This window comes from Jaculus jaculus, chromosome 1, assembly GCF_020740685.1.
Source record: "Jaculus jaculus isolate mJacJac1 chromosome 1, mJacJac1.mat.Y.cur, whole genome shotgun sequence".
Taxonomy (NCBI): domain Eukaryota; kingdom Metazoa; phylum Chordata; class Mammalia; order Rodentia; family Dipodidae; genus Jaculus; species Jaculus jaculus.
The window spans coordinates 26,495,360-26,502,808 of record NC_059102.1 but is presented as its reverse complement, the minus strand read 5'-3'; positions in this window follow the sequence as shown (position 1 = coordinate 26,502,808).

Below are 7,449 nucleotides of genomic sequence, written 5' to 3'. Positions count from 1 at the left end.
TCTCTCTCTCTCTCTCTCTCTCTCTCTCTCTCTCCTTCTCTGCCTCTTTCAAATAAATTTAAAAAAATAGAAATACATTTTAAATATCCTGGACCTTTTGACCATCTGCACACCTATGAAACTGTATGGTGACACACTACAGTATACTACAAGTAAAGTATTTATATAGAATCATTAATGCTATTAGCCCTATAGATATTTCAAATATAGGTTTTGGGATGTGTTAATAGTAGTGTTGCTGCCAATATAAAATTGTACCCTTTATATACTGTTTAATATCGGTATCTTTCAAAATGAGAAATAAATTATTTATTTCTATCTAACACAAGTCAGGTACTGTGAAATAATATGGCATTCACCTTTTCAGGGCAAAAATATTTCTCTCCATAACTCTTAGTTCTGTGTATTGAATTGTTTGCTTTGATTAATCCTTCCACCTTTTTACACCTTAGTTTCCCCTTGGATAAAATGGTAACATTAGATTACACCCAGATGTGCTGTGCCCAGTGAGTTCTGTGTTTGAACATGTGGGCATTGTTTCTGTATGGTATATGAGAACAGAATATCAGCATCAAGGTTCAGCACCTGAAGCATCTCTTATAGGTCCCTGGAAAGTCGACAAATCTAGCTTCTAGTGAAGAACTCTGGCCCTCCAGGGTGCTGCTGTGGAGAGATATTTGTGGATCAACACTGAAGATGAAAGAATTACTCATCCAGCCTTTCACCAATAGACCGCAATAGTGTTTGAAAGTGTGCACTGCTGACCCTTTCCCCTATAAGCCTGCTGCGAAGTTTCAACAAACCTGACACAAGTGACTCTGTTTTCTTGGTACCCTCTTCCAGAACCCTCCTCTATTTTGCATAGTTGGGTGTCCAAACAGTTGGGTCCTATGGTCTGTCTCAGACTCAGCATTCATATCAATGCATTAAAGGCACCGTGGGATAAGCACCTGGTTCCATTTAAGTTTTTCATTTTTTCCATAGTTATTTGCCTATGGAATCCTTTATCTCTAACTTATGATTTGTGAAGCCTTTCAATTACAATGACCTCCATGGTTAATACCTTGACCATAATTGAAAGTATATAATATCAGTTTTCTTAGATTTTCATGCAAATTAAAACTAGTATCATTGTAGTTTGAGACTAGACAATTATGAGATACCCTTTCCTCAGCCTGTTTCTCTCTCTCTCTGCATTAGCAAAAATAAGCAAGTATAATAATTAATTTACAGTGTCTTTCCTTCTGCATATTCATAGTATGTGTGCGTGTGTGTGTGTGTGTGTGTGTGTGTGTGTGTGTGTACAAAACAAAAACTTTCTTAGAATTTAGGCCTAGGTAACAGAGACACAGAGTAGGAAGATACACATTCTGAAATTGTACCATATCAGCATGATCATCTTAGTAAACTGATGTCTGTGTGTTAGTTTCTCATCTGAGAAAATGGATTCAACAATTATTTACTTGTCCTGTCTATGAATGTATTAAAAATAAAATTGGAATCAAAGATTAATAGCTAAAAGTTGTAGTAACATGGTTCAGGGACTTTTTTAGAGGAGACAGAAAGATCATTAGAGCCACAAATTGGGACATCCTGCCCGGAGGCATTGCCTCTCCTCCATAACTGATTACAGCTCCTACATCACATCACCCACAATCTTCACAGGGATAAACTGCAACCCTAATGAGGACAGACCCTTTAGGAAAAGGGCAGGGATGAGGGAAAGCATGGTACCAACATGTGACATTTATACACTAAGTATGTCCGTAACAAATGAAAAGAACTTGTAGTGATGGCTCATGCCAAAATTCCAACATGTAAGAGGTTGAGGTGAGAAGATTGTCTGAAGACAATCCTGACCTAAATAGTTCCAGATTTGCCTGAACTAGTTTGAGAAGTGCCTCAAAAAATGAAACAAGTGCTGGAGAGATGGCTTAGTGGTTAAGGCACTTGCCTGTGAAGCCTAAGGACCGAGGTTCAATTCTCCAGGTCCCACATATGGTGGCACATGTGTCTGGAGTTCGTTTGCAGTGGCTAAAGGCCCTGATGTAACCATTCGCACTCTCTCCCACTTTATCTGTCTCAAATAAGGAAATAATATGTGTTTTTTTTTAAAATGAAGCAAAAGTAAACAAAAAGTTAATTAGCCTTTCATATTAGAGAAGTGAAGCCATCAAAAGATGTAAAGCTGCAAAAACTATGAAATAGCCACATGAGATCTGAGTGTGTTTGTAACTAATTTTTGAAACAGAAGACTTAGGCAATACCCTGTGAATTTCAAAGTTAATTTTGGACAAAAATAAGTGAAGTAATTGAATAAAGCTCATTATTTTGAAAATCATCCAAGTTAAAACTGAACTAAAATTAATGGTTTAAAGGAAAGATAAGTAGGGAATTGGAAACACAAATAGATGATGAGCCACTATGACCAGTTCTTAAAGAGATATTTTTGCTTGTTTGTTTTGTTTTAGTAAGACAGAATCTTACAGTTAGTCTGGAACTTATGATATAGCATGAGCTATCTTGACAATACTCCTGCCTCAACTTCTAAAGTACTAGGATTACAAGTGTGAACCATCAAATTTGGTTCACAGTTTATTCTAAAGGTAGTTCTCATTTGGCCTTAAACCCAAAAAGGGATTTTTCAGGTAATTTAGCCTATCCTGTGCCTTAACACACTATATAATATTACAGCAATTACCATCACGAGGGAAATCTCTCCTGCAATACATGTCATCTTGTGAGAAGTTAAATTTGCTCCACTCTGTTGCATGTGTGGTTTGTGCTGCTGAGTGAGTTAAAAGAAAATGACTAACATTTATACAATTCCTCATCTAACTTCATGAGGAGGGATTACCTGTTAAAAAGCCATGCTGTGTACCCAACTAAACTGGCCTTTGTGACAAACTTCAGGCCATTGTGAGAATCTCCTTTACTGGCATGATAGGAGTCATTTGTTGAGTCAGAGAATCTCACCATATACAGGAAGGAAAATCAGTGTCCAGTGAGGGGAGCTATGCCCTTTTCTAACAGCTAAAGTTGTCCTGTGCACCATTATCTTCACAATTCTTAGCTGAGTTGTGGGTCTCAGGAGTGCGTAGACTTTTGCTTCCAGCTGTATCTTCATTTCAGACAGTGTCCCCACTATTAAATGATCCCAATATAGTCTAAATCCTCCTGTGTGTTGCTCAAGTACACTATGACTTAGGAAGCTGAGCAGTATATTATATACTCTTAACTGTCTCTTAGTCTGGAGGACATGACATATCATGGCAAAACAACATAAAATTACTGAATAAATAAAGAAATGCACATATTAATAAGAGAATGGATCACTGTATACGCTTTTAATGGATTACAAACGTTAAGTTCTTTCAGAATCTCACACTGTAGTCAGGCTCATAGAATTCATAGCAATCTTATTGCATTACCCTCCCCCTAACTGGGATTACAGGTGTTACCCTCCGTGCCTGTCATTACAAACATTTTCGGACATAATAACCTTACTTTACCACAGACTCTAATTTATGTTTTTCCCTATATTTACTATACACACACACGTATGTGTGTGTGTGTGTGTGTGTGTGTGTGTGTGTGTGTGTAGCAGACAGTTATAAAAGAAGGGATGATATATATATATATATATATATATATATATAATGATATATATATATATATATATATATATATATATATATATATATATATATATATATATAATGGCAGAAGAAGGTGGCCTACTTTCACAGGACAAAGCAGAGAGAGAAAGAGAGAGAGAGAGAGGGAAACACACTTTTCATACTTTTAGATTGAAATCTGAAACCCAACACCACACCTTAAGATCTGCCCAGTGACACTACCTCCAGCCAGGTGGCTGCAGATGCAAACTACAATCTAATTAAAAACTGAATATTTTGGGAGCCATCTATTCAAACTGCCACTATATCTATATCTATATCTAGGTCTAGGTCTAGGTCTAGGTCTATGTCTATGTCTATGTCTATCTCTATCTCTATCTCTATCTCTATCTCTATCTCTATCTCTATCTCTATCTCTATCTCTATCTCTATGTCTATCTCTATCTCTATGTCTATCTCTATGTCTATGTCTATCTCTATCTCTATCTATATCTATATCTATATCTATATCTATATCTATATCTATATATATCTAATCTATATCTATCTATCTATCTATCTATCTATCTATCTATGCTTTTAAGTAATTATAACTTTCCCTTCTGTAGATTTCTTTCCCTAACTAGGATATTCTAATACATGCATCTCTGCTGCTTTGTAGAATTTTACTGTATAAATATGACACTCATTTACTCAGTAGTCCCTCTTTTACACTTTTGTTTCCCAGTTACCTGTAGCATGTAGCTGTCTTCAAACTTCACAGGAGAATTTTGAAGATAGGCAATTCATCACTTTAAATTGCATTTCACTCAGATAGCATGTTCAGATTCAGGAGAGCGGAGGTGAGTCATCCCTTTCCCACTGTGCCTCAGCCGTATAAGACGCCCATCAGTTCCTCACTTACTTGTCATCTGGGTTATCACATTTAAGTGTCATGATATCAAAGTGCTTATGTTCAAGCTACTCATACTTTACTTAATAATGGCTTCAATGCACAAAAGTAGTGATAATGGGAAATGTTTTCCAAAATATTATAATTGATGTATCAATTATTCTTGGTAATTTCTTACTGTGCCTAATGTATATACTCAACTTCATCAAATATATTCACATACCAGAAAAAAAAAACCTGACAACTGGATTTTGTACCTGTTGTCGTGAGCTTCATGTTGCTAGGATGAACACCCACACACGCTAACACAACTTATGGGAGGAATAGGGTTTATTTCAGGCTTACAGATCCAAGGGAAGTTTCATAATGGTGAAAGAAGCTGACACTCTTTCACAGATCCACGCAGACAGAAACCACAGCCAGCCAGCACACACCAAAAGCAAGCATACTTGGGTCATAAACAGCAGGGGACCAGCCAGAGTTCAGACTGCTGTGCATACCTTTGGGCTGGAAATCAGTTCCACCCCCAGTGATGCCTTAGGTCTGGACTCCAGAATTCACCCCCAGTGATACTTCTTCTAGCCAGGCAGCTGGAGACAAGTTTAATAAAATATCTGAGTCTACTGGGGAACATGAACTCAAACCAATCACGGAACCAGTCATTGCTTTACATATCCATTTACATTCTCATTGCTGGAACAAAACACCTGACTGGGAGCAGCTTATGGAAAACAGGGTTGATTTCCATCTTAGACTTTCTAGAGGAAGTTTCATCATAGTGGAAAAAAACAAAACAAAACACAGCAATGACAAGCAAACAAGAGTGTTTAGAATGAGCTGAGTTGACCCTAACAAGAAGGAATGAATTACAAATTCCCAAGGCCTGTCCCCATTGACATACCTTCTCCAGCAGTGCTACATACCTCAAAGGCTTCCCCACATGGAGATAAAGTGTGAGGCTTAATCACAAATGTGAGAAGTTATGAAAGGTATATCAAACCACAAGTTGGGGGCATTCATGCATAACAAGAATTTAAATTTTGTCCTCCATTTTGTCCAACTAAAAAATGTTGCTAACATTGTTGAAAGTGGTGCAATTTTCTGAAAAATGGTTTAGAGATGAAATGACTGCATCACTGACATACACAGGCTCAACAGAACCAAGGTTTTCCAAACAGTTCATCCAAAAGTTATTCAATTCACATTTCTGCAAATTCTTACTTTATATGACTTCAGTTCTTCAACAAAACAGCCTTTTCAGCAATAGGCAAGGAGATAGTTCACATATGAGTTGTGTCTGACAACTCCTAAAAAGCTTCATGGCTGTTTAATTCAACAAGCTTGGACCCATTGCGGTCAGCACAGATTGCATTTGCAATTTAGAATGTTTCAGTGCCTATTCTTTAAAAATTATTTTCTCTGTAGGCTCAATCATATAGACCTATTAATTCTAAACTTGCATCTGCCAGAATCAAGGTGACTGTTGATGGCAAAGAAATGGTTACATTTATATAAATGCAGGTGTGACACGAGGAATGATTGTGTTTCTCTTCATTCATGTCTCATATCTTAAGTGTTTGGATGTTGCTTCACATCAGTCTTAGATTAAGAACACCACAGGGTGACAATAGCTACTAAAGTTCTAAGATGTTTGTCACTGCAGGTTTCAAGTTACTGGCACTCTATGCAATTTTTTAAATACCACAATGTCTCAGAACATAAAGTTTAATAAAAATAGAACTGTGCACTAATCAACATATTTCCAAGAGGACCTTATATTAGACAAACTTTTAATAAGCATGCTCTGACAAAAATAACCCACACCAGGTATAACTGTGGCTTTCGCTGTCACATCTTTCTCTTCTAGCAGTTATTTTTAACCTAAGCATTCCTTTGAAAATGTAATCTCTTAACATGGAGATAGTCATATAAAATTCGATTCACTTTACAGTAAATTCTATTCACTTTTATCTTACATACTTTTATAGTAATATATTTTTTAATTATTTATTTTCAGTTATTTTACACAGAGAGAAACAGAGAGACACAGAGAGAGAGAGAGAATGGATGCACCAGAGCCTCTAGCCACTGCAAATGAATTCCAGATGCATGTGCCACCATGTGCATCTGGTTTACATGGGACATGGAAAATTGAACCTAGGTCCTTAGTTTTTTCAGGCATGCATTTTAACCACTAAGCAATCTCTGCAGCCCCTGTAATATCTTTTTTGTTTAAATTAATGAAGAATTAAATATGACTCAATTTTTTTATATTACCCCTTTAAATTAATATTTTAAGGGTAGTCTTCATCATATCTTCTCCAGGGCCCTGCGATTTGGTTGTTCCCTCTAAGGACCCGATGAAGATTCAGCTATTTTGTCTGTCTTTTAGAATGTAGAATTTTATGGTACTATTGCAATTTGGGTCCAGTTTTGTGCCCCACCTTTAGGGAGGAGGCTAATGATGTTACCAACATGGCTGTATACACTCTGTATACATAACTAATAAAATTTGTTTTATGAAGACAAAATATATAGTATACAGAAAGTGAATAAATCATAATATAGTTCAATTAGTTCTCATCAATTGACCTTCTTGAATAATGCATATATGAATACTAGATTACAATTCCCCACCTTGATGAAGTTTTATTGCCAAATATGTTTAAAATAATTATTTCAAAACTCTGGAGCTTATTAAATGTGGTGTACAGATAGTCATATGTAGCAAATTACTGCTAATTTCAGTCAATTTGAGCTTTACCACATGTTGCAGTGAGGTTCACATTGCTGGTAGAAATTACCCAACTAAGAGCTGCTTCTGGGAAAAAGAGGCTTATTTTGGCTTACAAGCTTGAGAGGAAGTTCCACAATGTCAGGGGGAAACAATGGCATGAACAGAGGGTAGACATCACCCCC